Source organism: Ambystoma mexicanum, chromosome 12, assembly GCF_040938575.1.
Source record: "Ambystoma mexicanum isolate Mex_15411 chromosome 12, UKY_AmexF1_1, whole genome shotgun sequence".
In the NCBI taxonomy this organism is placed as follows: Eukaryota; Metazoa; Chordata; class Amphibia; order Caudata; family Ambystomatidae; genus Ambystoma; species Ambystoma mexicanum.
The window spans coordinates 76,225,321-76,237,454 of record NC_090936.1 but is presented as its reverse complement, the minus strand read 5'-3'; the positions used below and the strand labels follow the sequence as shown (position 1 = coordinate 76,237,454).

Genomic DNA, 12,134 nt, shown 5'->3' with positions numbered 1-12,134 from the left:
GGAATCTTCATGGAACATATTTTCCGTCTCCACGGACTTCCTTCCAAGATCATATCGGACCAAGGACCTCAATATGCCTCACAATTCTGGAAACATCTCTGTCGTATTCTAGGGATCCAACGCGCTCTCTTATCAGGTTATCACCCACAAACCAACGGAGGCACGGAATGTGTAAATCAAACTCTGGAGCAATATCTTCGTTGTTTTGCCACCAAGGTTCAGGATGACTGGTCTCTCCTCATACCCCTGGCCGAGTTTGCCTACAAAAATTCCGACCACTCAGCACTCAAGGTCAGCCCTTTCTATTGCAGTCAAGGTTTTCACCCGTCCGTTTTACCTTCTGTTCTTCCACATCCCACTCTAATTCCTACTCTCGACTCTTGGATACAGACTCTCATCAACATTCACAAGGAAGCCAAGGAACAATTGAAAGAGGCCCAAACACGCACTAAGCTCTATGCAGATTCCAAGAGAAGACCAGCGCCCTCTTATTCTGTTGGTGATCAAGTCTGGTTGTCCTCGAAACTATTACCCCGACATCTAAGGCCAAGCAAATTGGCTGTTCAGTACTATGGACTATTTTCCATAAAGGAAGTCGTCAATCGTGTCTCATTCTGACTCAAGCTACCCGATTCCAGGAAGAAAATACACCCAGTCTTTCACACCTCCCTATTGAAACCTTACTTCCAATCCTCCCGAAAATCCTGCAGACCCAGTCCTGTTGTTGTGAATGATCAGCTGGAATATGAAGTATCCTGAATATGCGATTCCAGGTATAAATGGGGTCGACTTCAATACCTGGTTGAATGGAAAGGATACCCTCCTAGCGAGAGAACGTGGGAACCAGTTTCTAACTTAAATACCCAATGACTGCTTAGAAGATTCCATCTCAAACACCCGGGCAAACCTGGTGGAACAGGTCTTCGGACGAGGCATGCTGTCATGACCCATAGAACTTGCCCCTTCTGGACCTCCTGGTCCTTATCGCGCCGCAACAAGCGACTTGCCTCATACCAGCTTTCACGTCGCACACGGCACGTCCTATAAATTGACCATGCCCCTGCGGCCCCGCGCGTCTCAATGCTATCATTCGGTAGTAACTTGACGTGTGTGTGTTGTTCGGCGAATCTTCTATCCAAGATCCTGGTTTCCTTCCTCCTTCCTTCTCCCTTTCCCTCTATTCGACTCCTGGAATCCCCATTCTTAGCGACCGCTACCTACTTTCCTGGACATCCTGGAACAGCGGCGTTCCCGGAACTCTGAATGTGCTCTGCAGCCGGACGAGAGTCGAGCGAATCTATACAAGAGCCGATCCGCCCACAAGAGGAATCCTCCCGCGGAACAGAGCAAGAAGCGATCCCAGGTGAGACGGGGGAGATTTATGACACTTGCGAGTTGTTAAATCTTTCTTTCTTAACTTATACTACTTCCGGCAATAATACCCATCGCCATCTCAGCTTCTCTTGTTCTTTTCCATCATTTACTTACAGCATACCACATTGGTAAAATAATATTAGCGCAGGTGTTGCTGAGGGACCAATGGGTCAGCTACCTGCAGTAGAGTCGAGAAGATCTTTGCTTGCCTGGACACAAGCCCAATGTAATCTAGTGGCAAAAACATGCATTACATATACATTTTATACATATACATATACATTTTATATATATACATTTTATACATATAGATATACATTTTATACATATACATTTTATACATATACATATACATTTTATATATATACATTTTATACATATAGATATACATGTTATACATATACATTTTATACATATACATATACATTTTATATATATACATTTATACATATACATATACATAAACATTTTATATATATACATTTTATACATATATACATATATACATTTATACATAATGATCTCGGGAGGATAGCTCAGGGGCAACGTGCTCGCCTTATGAAACAAGACAACTCAGAGCAACACAGGTTCAATCCCTGGGTCCGCACTTAGAAACCTCGGGGTAGTGTTTATAAATAACCAATTACAGTTGTGATCTGTAATGTTTTAACAAGATGAATTGTAAAGGTATACTTTAAACCATGAACAATAAATAAATAAAAACAAAATTCAAATGTAGATGACATAAATTAATTTGCAGTAAAATGCAGAAAATACCAAAAGAAAAAAGAGGGCAGGGGCATGTTCACCTTTCTGAGTGGAACTCTTGCTGCGTCTGCTCCCGTATGTGAGCATTTGGTGTATTTTCTCAAGTAGACTGATTATCTCGGGAGGATAGTTCAGGGGCAACGTGCGCGCCTTATGAAGCAAGACGACCAGAGCAACACAAGTTCGATCCCCAGGTCCCCGTTTAGAAACCTCTGTGTATTAAGCATTTATAAATAACCAATTACAAAAATATCACTACCCTCTTCCTGGAAACACACTTTTTCGGGTCCTGCATCCAAGTACATGGCACTTCAAATGTGCTACCACACCTTGGGCACCGTGTAAAAGAGCAGCACGGCACACAATGTCTGAGCCCAGCCGCTTCCGATCGGTTCAGACAGATGCTTAAATATTGCCCGGGGAGGAATTCAGAAAGATTGCCTTCCTCGTTGTGGCAGGTGTCACAGGCGCCTCGAGTGACTGAACGTTTGCCGCAAGCGTGTCTACCCTGGCATGCAGCCCGCATGCCTGTTTAAGAAGAAATGCCGTCAAGTCAAAGATCAGTCCTGGCTGGTGGGACTCAAGAAGGCAGGTGGCAAATTGCACAATGCAAACTTGTAGTGCTGTCAATTCACAAGATGGCCGCGTGCGTCACATGAAATAGTCACCCATTTTAAAGCCACAAATGTTTCCATTGCACCAAGTGAACCTGGGATAGAGAGCGCCTGACAGTGTCAAAGGGAAAACACTGGGAGTGGATTATGAAAAGCCTTCCACACATTATTACGAGGATCTGCAGGCAAGGGACAAAGGTTTGACTTGTGACAGGTTCGCTAACGACTAACGAGGCAGCAAAAAAATCCATCCCATGTGTACTGGGAGCCGGGGTGAGTGAGTGATTGGAAACAAGGCTTACCTTGTGCAATTGTACAGAAAGAGCTCTCTTGAAGCGCCATGCCATCGTAAGTCAGGAGACAAGTGAAGGACTGAGTGAGGCCTACCTCTTCTATGACGTCATAATCCTTACGTTCAATTAGATTAGGTAAAACTAGACCATTACAGTACATACATACAGATGTAATCCGACATAACAAGCTATATTTGCACCAGATATTTCATTATTTAGTAATAAAAAGGCTCTAAACAGAGTCAGATTGCTATACTACAGAGTCATGACAAGTGTATGTTTTACTGCAGACTGGCATTTGGAACTAAACAACTAGATAAATCTCTAGGAAAAATAGTGGCCCTGACTCGGCATAGAGCTGACGGTATGGAGGGGCCCCTCAGTGAGAGGGCCGTGGTCCAAATTCAAGGCATGGAGTTATCTCACTATCGGTTACCCGCTGAATTCCCTTTAACATTTCCACTTACTGCCAAAAGTGGGGGCCCTTAGCTGGAGGACTAACAGTTTTAGGGGTTAAAACCATCTTGGTAATGTACAGCTAGGAGCATTGTTAGACTGCACAGGTCATTGGCCAGCTGGCTACAGAACAAAACAATGTAATACAGCTGCCTGCGTGAGAGAGAGAGAGAGAGAGAGAGAGAGAGAGAAAGAGGGGCCAATTTGCTTGTACCTGTGCCTTCTTAATAGTCTGACCATACAGAACTGGGTCTACTTTGAGTTACATCAAACCATACAATATCACATCACCAGCCTTGATAGGTTATTTCTAACATACTTAATACCCAGAGGTTTCTAAGCGCGGATTGTGGGATCAAACCTTGTTGCTCTGTGTCGTCTTGCTTCCAAGGCGAGCACGTTGCCGCTGAGCTATCCTCCAAAGCCTTTCCTAATGGGTGCAAAGTGATTACACCTTTTTTCTGCCTGGTAGTTGACACCAAAGTAAAACGGGTGAAAAGGTTTCCCACATGCGTAGCAGCTATTGTTTTCTGATAGAAGTAATGTATAACTTTCTCTATTAGGTATCCGGTCATTGTACCGAAAAGAAATTCAGAGTGGTACGTTTTACCGAAGTAAAAAAAAAAAAAGAATACTGAACAATTTAAATAAATAAATATATGGTAGTGGGGTAAGGCGTTAAAATGGGTGGGATGGGTTAAAAGTGTAGGAAAATGGGAGGATTTCTGTTTCTTACGGCCTGGGAACTGGGGCTCAGCATCCATTGCTCTCAGGCCCAAATGCAACACCACTGGGGAAAATGGGGGTTATGGGCACAAACGTTCTGGTGCTGCCTAATGGTGAGGGGCACAGGGGCATCTGTAAAGCTATTATAAGCTGCATGAGTCTTGAAAGTATAAACTATGTACAGCTTATCAGTCCAAAATCCCCGCGACCGCTCAGCTCAATCGGGCACATAAATCTGCCTTTGCTGTTGCAGGGATTTGGCTGCGTATATGCACCGCACAGCCAGCAGCGTTGAAATGTGGTGTTCTGACCTATCTGCGGGCTATAAGAACGATTACTCCTGGGTATGTTGAAATGAGTGTTCGTGTATGGAAATAAACATGTTTTTATCATTTGGACATCGCAAAAGATTATATAATATGAAATCTACTTTGATGATATTGACTACATTTAAGTCTGTCAGTGACATGACAATGACATGAAAGCAATTTAGACAACATTTGTACTGATGCAGTCCATGAAGGAAACAAAAAGCAGTGTGCCTTGTAATTGTCGACTGTGCCTGCTTCATCACTAATTTCTGCCACGCCTGCTTCATCACTACTTCTTGCTGTGCCTGCTTCATCACTACTTCCTGCTGCGCCTGCTTCATCACTACTTCTTGCTGTGCCTGCTTCATCATGACTTCTTGCTGCGCCTGCTTCATCACTACTTCCGACTGGGCCTGCTTCATGACAACTTCTTGCTGCGCCTGTTTCATCACTGCTTCTTGCTGCGCCTGCTTCATCACTACTTATTGCTTCGCCTGCTTCATCACTGCTACTTGCTGCGCCTGCTTCATCACTACTTCCGGCTGGGCCTGCTTCATCACTACTTCCGGCTGCGCCTGCTTCATCACTACTTCTTGCTGCGCCTGCCTTATCACTACTTCCTGCTGCGCCTGCTTCATCATGACTTTTTGCTGCGCCTGCTTCATCACTACTTTCTGCTGCTCCTGCTTCATCACTACTTCTGGCTGCACCTGCTTCATCACTACTTCTTGCTGCACCGGCTTCATCACTACTTCCTACTGCGCCTGCTTCATCACGACTTCTTGCTGCGCCTGCTTCATCACTACTTCCTGCTGCTCCTGCTTCATCACTACTTCTTGCTGTGCCGGCTTCATCACTACTTCTTGCTGCGCCTGCTTCATCACTACTTCGGGCTGCGCCTGCTTCATCACTACTTCCGTCTGCGCCTGCTTCATCACTACTTCTTGCTGCGCCTGCTTCATCACTACTTCAGGCTGTGCCTGCTTCATCACTACTTCCTGCTGCGCCTGCTTCATCACTACTTCTGGCTGCGCCTGCTTCATCACTAGTTCTTGCTGCGCCTGCTTCATCACTACTTCAGGCTGTGCCTGCTTCATCACTACTTCCTGCTGCGCCTGCTTCATCACTACTTCTGGCTGCGCCTGTTTCATCACTGCTTCTTGCGGCGCCTGCTTCATCACTAATCCTTGCTGTGCCTGCTTCATCACTACTTCTTGCTGCACCTGCTTCATCACTACTTTGGGCTGCGCCTGCTTCATTAGTACTTCCTGCTGCGCCTGCTTCATTACTACTTCCGGCTGCGCCTGCTTCATCACAACTTCTTGCTGCGCCTGCTTCATCACTACTTCCGGCTGCACCTGCTTCATCACAACTTCTTGCTGCGCCTGCTTCAGCACTGCTTCTTGCTTCGCCTGCTTCATCACTACTTCTTGCTGCGCCTGCTTTATCACGACGTCTTGCTGTGCCTGCTTCATCACTGCTTCTGGCTGCGCCTGCTTCATCACAACTTCCGGCTGTGCCTGCTTCATCACAACTTCTTGCTGCGCCTGCTTCATCACTGCTTCTTGCTGCGCCTGCTTCATCACTAGTTCTTGCTGCGCCTGCTTCATCACTGCTTCTTGCTGCGCCTGCTTCATCACTACTTCTTGCGGCGCCTGCTTCATCACTGCTTCTTGCTGCGCCTGCTTCATCACTGCTTCTTGCTGCGCCTGCTTCATCACGGCTTCTTGCTGCGCCTGCTTCATCACTGCTTCTTGCTGCGCCTGCTTCATCACTGCTTCTTGCTGCGCCTGCTTCATCACTGCTTCTTGCTGCACCTGCTTCATCACTGCTTCTTGCTGTGCCTGCTTTATCATGACTTCTTGCTGCGCCTGCTTCATCACTGCTTCTTGCTGCGCCTGCTTCATCACTACTTCTTGCTGCGCCTGCTTCATCACTGCTTCTTGCTGCGCCTGCTTCATCACTAGTTCTTGCTGCGCCTGCTTCATCACTGCTTCTTGCTGCGCCTGCTTCATCACTGCTTCTTGCTGCGCCTGCTTCATCACTAGATCTTGCTGCGCCTGCTTCATCACTGCTTCTTGCTGCGCCTGCTTCATCACTACTTCTTGCGGCGCCTGCTTCATCACTGTTTCTTGCTGCGCCTGCTTCATCACTGCTTCTTGCTGCGCCTGCTTCATCACTGCTTCTTGCTGCGCCTGCTTCATCACGGCTTCTTGCTGCGCCTGCTTCATCACTGCTTCTTGCTTCGCCTGCTTCATCACTGCTTCTTGCTGCGCCTGCTTCATCACTGCTTCTTGCTGCGCCTGCTTCATCACTGCTTCTTGCTGCGCCTGCTTTATCACGACTTCTTGCTGCGCCTGCTTCATCACTACTTCTTGCTGCGCCTCCTTCATCACTACCTCTTGCTGCGCCTGCTTCATCACTGCTTCTTGCTGCGCCTGCTTCATTACTAGTTCTTGCTGCGCCTGCTTCATCACTGCTTCTTGCTGCGCCTGCTTCATCACTGCTTCTTGCTGCGCCTGCTTCATCACTAGTTCTTGCTGCGCCTGCTTCATCACTACTTCTTGCGGCGCCTGCTTCATCACTGTTTCTTGCTGCGCCTGCTTCATCACTGCTTCTTGCTGCGCCTGCTTCATCACTGCTTCTTGCTGCGCCTGCTTCATCACGGCTTCTTGCTGCGCCTGCTTCATCACTGCTTCTTGCTTCGCCTGCTTCATCACTGCTTCTTGCTGCGCCTGCTTCATCACTGCTTCCTGCTGCGCCTGCTTCATCACTGCTTCTTGCTGCGCCTGCTTTATCACGACTTCTTGCTGCGCCTGCTTCATCACTAGTTCTTGCTGCGCCTGCTTCATCACTGCTTCTTGCTGCGCCTGCGTCATCACTGCTTCTTGCTGCGCCTGCTTCATCACGACTTCTTGCTGCGCCTGCTTCATCACTGCTTCTTGCTGCGCCTGCTTCATCACTGCTTCTTGCTGCGCCTGCTTCATCACCTCTTCTTGCTGCGCCTGCTTCATCACTAGTTCTTGCTGCGCCTGCTTCATCACTGCTTCTTGCTGCGCCTGCGTCATCACTGCTTCTTGCTGCGCCTGCTTCATCACGACTTCTTGCTGTGCCTGCTTCATCACTGCTTCCGGCTGCGCCTGCTTCATCACTACTTCCGGCTGCGCCTGCTTCATCACAACTTCTTGCTGCGCCTGCTTCATCACTGCTTCTTGCTGCGCCTGCTTCATCACAACTTCTTGCTGCGCCTGCTTCATCACTGCTTCTTGCTGCGCCTGCTTCATCACTACTTCTTGCTGCGCCTGCTTCATCACTACTTCTTGCTGCGCCTGCTTCATCACTACTTCTTGCTGCACCTGCTTCATCACTGCTTCTTGTAATGAAAATGGTCTTCGGGAAACTGGGGCAATTGAGTAAAAGTGTGAGCCTGGGAAAGGAACATTAAAAGAAAGTAAGTAAGGAGAGTTAAGATGGAGGGGAGGGGCGTGGGGGACGCACCTAGAAACACAAAATGATCTGGGTGTGGGGGTTCTTGCCCCGTAGTCAATTTAGCAGTAAAGAGGTGGACAAAGGGTATGTTGGCCAAACAGCTTTGCCATGGGTGTGTTTGTCATTTATGCTGCAGACATTGGGCCCAACCCTTAATATAAAGTCACCCAGCAACAGTGACACTCTGCTCCAGACGTCTACTAGAAGGGCTCTTGCCTCCATCACCAATGACAAAAGTCCCCTTCTTTCGGAAATAACATCAGGCCTTATCTGTAGTACAGTGCCCCAGGCGACAAGCCCAGCCCTACTCTCAGCGTGCCAATATGGGAATTTTACGCTGCCTTCGAACCCTTTTTTCTCATAATGTATCTCAAATAATAAATATATAAACAATAAACAAATAAAAATACATAAATAAAATAAATCATGTACATAATAATACATAAATAAAAATAAACAATACCATACCAAACATGTTTTGCCATTGGGTTCACCTACTTTAGACCATTAACTAGAGCAGACGCCCTTTTCAGGCCATGTCACAGATCATTAAAGCCCTCGTCTGATTGCAGTGGCTGGTACCTATGACTGTACACCTGATTATCACTGTACAATCGTTCCCACTTCACTCACATTTGTATATTTCTGAGTGCAGCTGTATAGGCTCAGATATGGCCATCCTCCACCATACAAGACCTGACAATAAATTAACGATTTGTCAGCTGTGGCTTTTCAGAGGCTCCTGCGGTGTCACTAAAAAACTGCACCTCTCCAGCGTTGCATCCGGAATTCAAGATGTCATGTGCAGCTATAAGACGTGTCAGATAAGCTCCTCCGCTAAAAAAGACATGAAGATCTGCTCCTTGCAGGGCAGAGAAATATACTAACATGCACTGACTAAGGGAAGAGATCCCCCGTCAGCAATGAATGGATAAAGCACATACAAATAGGAAGCTGTTCTTCCATTGCAAAATCATTTTCTTGCTAGACCGGTATCACCAATGAGGGGCAAATAGAAATCTGACATCATTTTAAAGCACTTCCATACTTATTATCAAGAACGCCGGTAGATAATTATTCTTTTCACACATTGGCACAACGCCTAAATAAAGGGAAGGGAGGGGGGACACGCTTTAGCGTCTAGTGGGGTCATTGCTCCTTTCTGAGCCTCTATGCAATGGCAGAAAGACATCCTATAGTGAACACCTACATTTATTTAACTAATTGATTATCAACATGATGAGTGCATGCATTCCGGGTTCTGGCTGCCTGCCCAAAGATGAGCCATAGTACAAAATGGCTGCTTACACCAGCATGGGATATGTTAAGAAGTACTGGACTCCTTTTATCAAAAAATATAAAGTCATGTTAAAACAGATAGCTGGGGTAGTTATGCGGCAGGCATTCTGCAATGTTTTCAGCACGGGGGTATTTATGTAGCAGGCTTTCTGCAGTGCTGTCAGCGCTGGGGTATTTATGTAGCAGGCATTCTGCAGTGTTTTCAGCACGGGGGTATTTATGTAGCAGGCATTCTGTAGTGTTTTCAGTGCTGGGGTATGTACGTAGCAGGCATTCTGCAATGTTTTCAGCACGGGGGTATTTATGTAGCAGGCTTTCTGCAGTGCTGTCAGCGCTGGGGTATTTATGTAGCAGGCATTCTGCAGTGTTTTCAGTGCTGGGGTATGTACGTAGCGGGCATTCTGCATGTCTTCAGCACGGGGGTATTTATGTAGCAGGCATTCTGTAGTGTTTTCAGTGCTGGGGTATGTACGTAGCAGGCATTCTGCATGTTTTCAGCACAGGGGTATTTACGTAGCAGGCATTCTGCAGTGTTTTCAGTGCTGGGGTATGTATGTAGCAGGCATTCTGCATGTTTTCAGCATGGGGGTATTTATGTAGCAGGCATTCTGCAGTGTTTTCAGTGCTGGGGTATGTAAGTAGCAGACATTCTGCATGTTTTCAGCATGGGGGTATCTATGTAGCAGGCATAATGCAGTGTTTTCAGTACAGTGGCATTTATGAAGTAGACATTCTGTAGTGTTGTCAGTGCAGGGGTATTTATGTAGCAGGCATTCTGCAGTGTTTTCACTGCTGGGGTATGTGCGTAGCAGGCATTCTGCATGTTTTCAGCACGGGGGTATTTATGTAGCAGGCATTCTGCAGTGTTTTCAGTACAGGGGTATTTATGTAGTAGGCATTCTGTAGTGTTGTCAGTGCAGGGGTATTTATGTAGCAGGCATTCTGCTGTGTTTTCAGTGCAGGGGTATGTACGTAGCAGGTATTCTGCAGTGTTTTCCGCGCAGGGATATTCACATAGCAGGTATTCTGCAAAGTTTTTAGCGCTGGGGTATTTATGTAGCAGGCATTCTGCAGTGTTTTCAGTGCAGGGGTATGTATGTAGCAGGTATTCTGCAATGTTTTTAGCACTGGGGTATATATGTAGCAGGCATTCTGCAGTGTTTTCAGTGCTGGGATATGTATGTGGCAGGCATTCTGCATGTTTTCAGTACTGGGGTATTTATGTAGCAGGCATTCTGCAGTGTTTTCAGTGAAGGGGCATTTACGTAGAAGGCATTGTGCATGTTTTCAGCATTGGGATATTTATGTAGAAGGCTTTCTACAGTGTTTTCAGCACAGGGGTATGCACGTAGCAGGTATTCTGCAATGTTTTTAGCGCTGGGGTATTTATGTAGCAGGCTTTCTGCAGTGTTTTCAGAGCAGGGGTATTTACGTAGCAGGCACTCCGCAGTGTTGTCAGCGCAGGGTTATTTACTTAGCAGGCATTCTGCATGTTTCCAGCGCTGGGGTATTTATGTAACAGGCATTCTGCAGTGTTGTCAGCGCTGGGGTATTTATGTAGCAGGCATTCTGCAGTGTTGTCAGCGCTGGGGTATTTATGTAGCAGGTATTCTGCAATGTTTTCAGCGCTGGGGTATTTATGGAGCAGGCATTCTGTAGTGTTGTCAGCACAGGGGCATTTACTTAGCAGGCATTCTGCATGTTTTCAGCGCTGGCTCATTTATGTAGCAGGCATAATGCAGTGTTTTCAATGCTGTGGTATGTACGCAGCAGGCATTCTGCAAAGTTTGTAGCGCTGGGGTATTTATGTAGCAGGCATTCTGCAATCTTTTCAGCGCTGGGCTATTTATGTACCAGGCATTCTGCAGTGTTTTCAGTGTTGGGGTATGTACGTAGCAGGCATTCTGCATGTTTTCAGCACGGGGGTATTTATGTAGCAGGCATTCTGCAGTGTTTTCAGTACAGGGGTATTTATGTAGTAGGCATTCTGTAGTGTTGTCAGTGCAGGGGTATTTATGTAGCAGGCATTCTGCTGTGTTTTCAGTGCAGGGATATGTACGTAGCAGGTATTCTGCAGTGTTTTCAGCGCAGGGATATTCACATAGCAGGTATTCTGCAAAGTTTTTAGCGCTGGGGTATTTATGTAGCAGGCATTCTGCAGTGTTTTCAGTGCAGGGGTATGTATGTAGCAGGTATTCTGCAATGTTTTTAGCACTGGGGTATATATGTAGCAGGCATTCTGCAGTGTTTTCAGTGCTGGGATATGTATGTAGCAGGCATTCTGCATGTTTTCAGTGCTGGGGTATTTATGTAGCAGGCATTCTGCAGTGTTTTCAGTGAAGGGGCATTTACGTAGAAGGCATTGTGCATGTTTTCAGCATTGGGATATTTATGTAGAACGCTTTCTACAGTGTTTTCAGCACAGGGGTATGCACGTAGCAGGTATTCTGCAATGTTTTTAGCGCTGGGGTATTTATGTAGCAGGCTTTCTGCAGTGTTTTCAGAGCAGGGGTATTTACGTAGCAGGCACTCCGCAGTGTTGTCAGCGCAGTGTTATTTACTTAGCAGGCATTCTGCATGTTTCCAGCGCTGGGGTATTTATGTAACAGGCATTCTGCAGTGTTGTCAGCGCTGGGGTATTTATGTAGCAGGTATTCTGCAATGTTCTCAGTACTGGGGTATTTATGTAGCAGGTATTCTGCAATGTTTTCAGCGCTGGGGTATATATGTAGCTGGCATTCTGTAGTGTTGTCAACACAGGGGTATTTACTTAGGCATTCTGCATGTTTTCAGCACGGGGGTAT

At 46.5% G+C, this 12,134-nt stretch overlaps 1 protein-coding gene across 10 annotated transcripts in view; it reads right to left on the bottom strand.

The window, feature by feature from the left end:
* MAGI2 (membrane associated guanylate kinase, WW and PDZ domain containing 2) overlaps positions 1-12,134 on the bottom strand; it is a 3,248,720-nt gene that overhangs the window by 1,213,035 nt on the left and 2,023,551 nt on the right. The window lies entirely within an intron of this gene.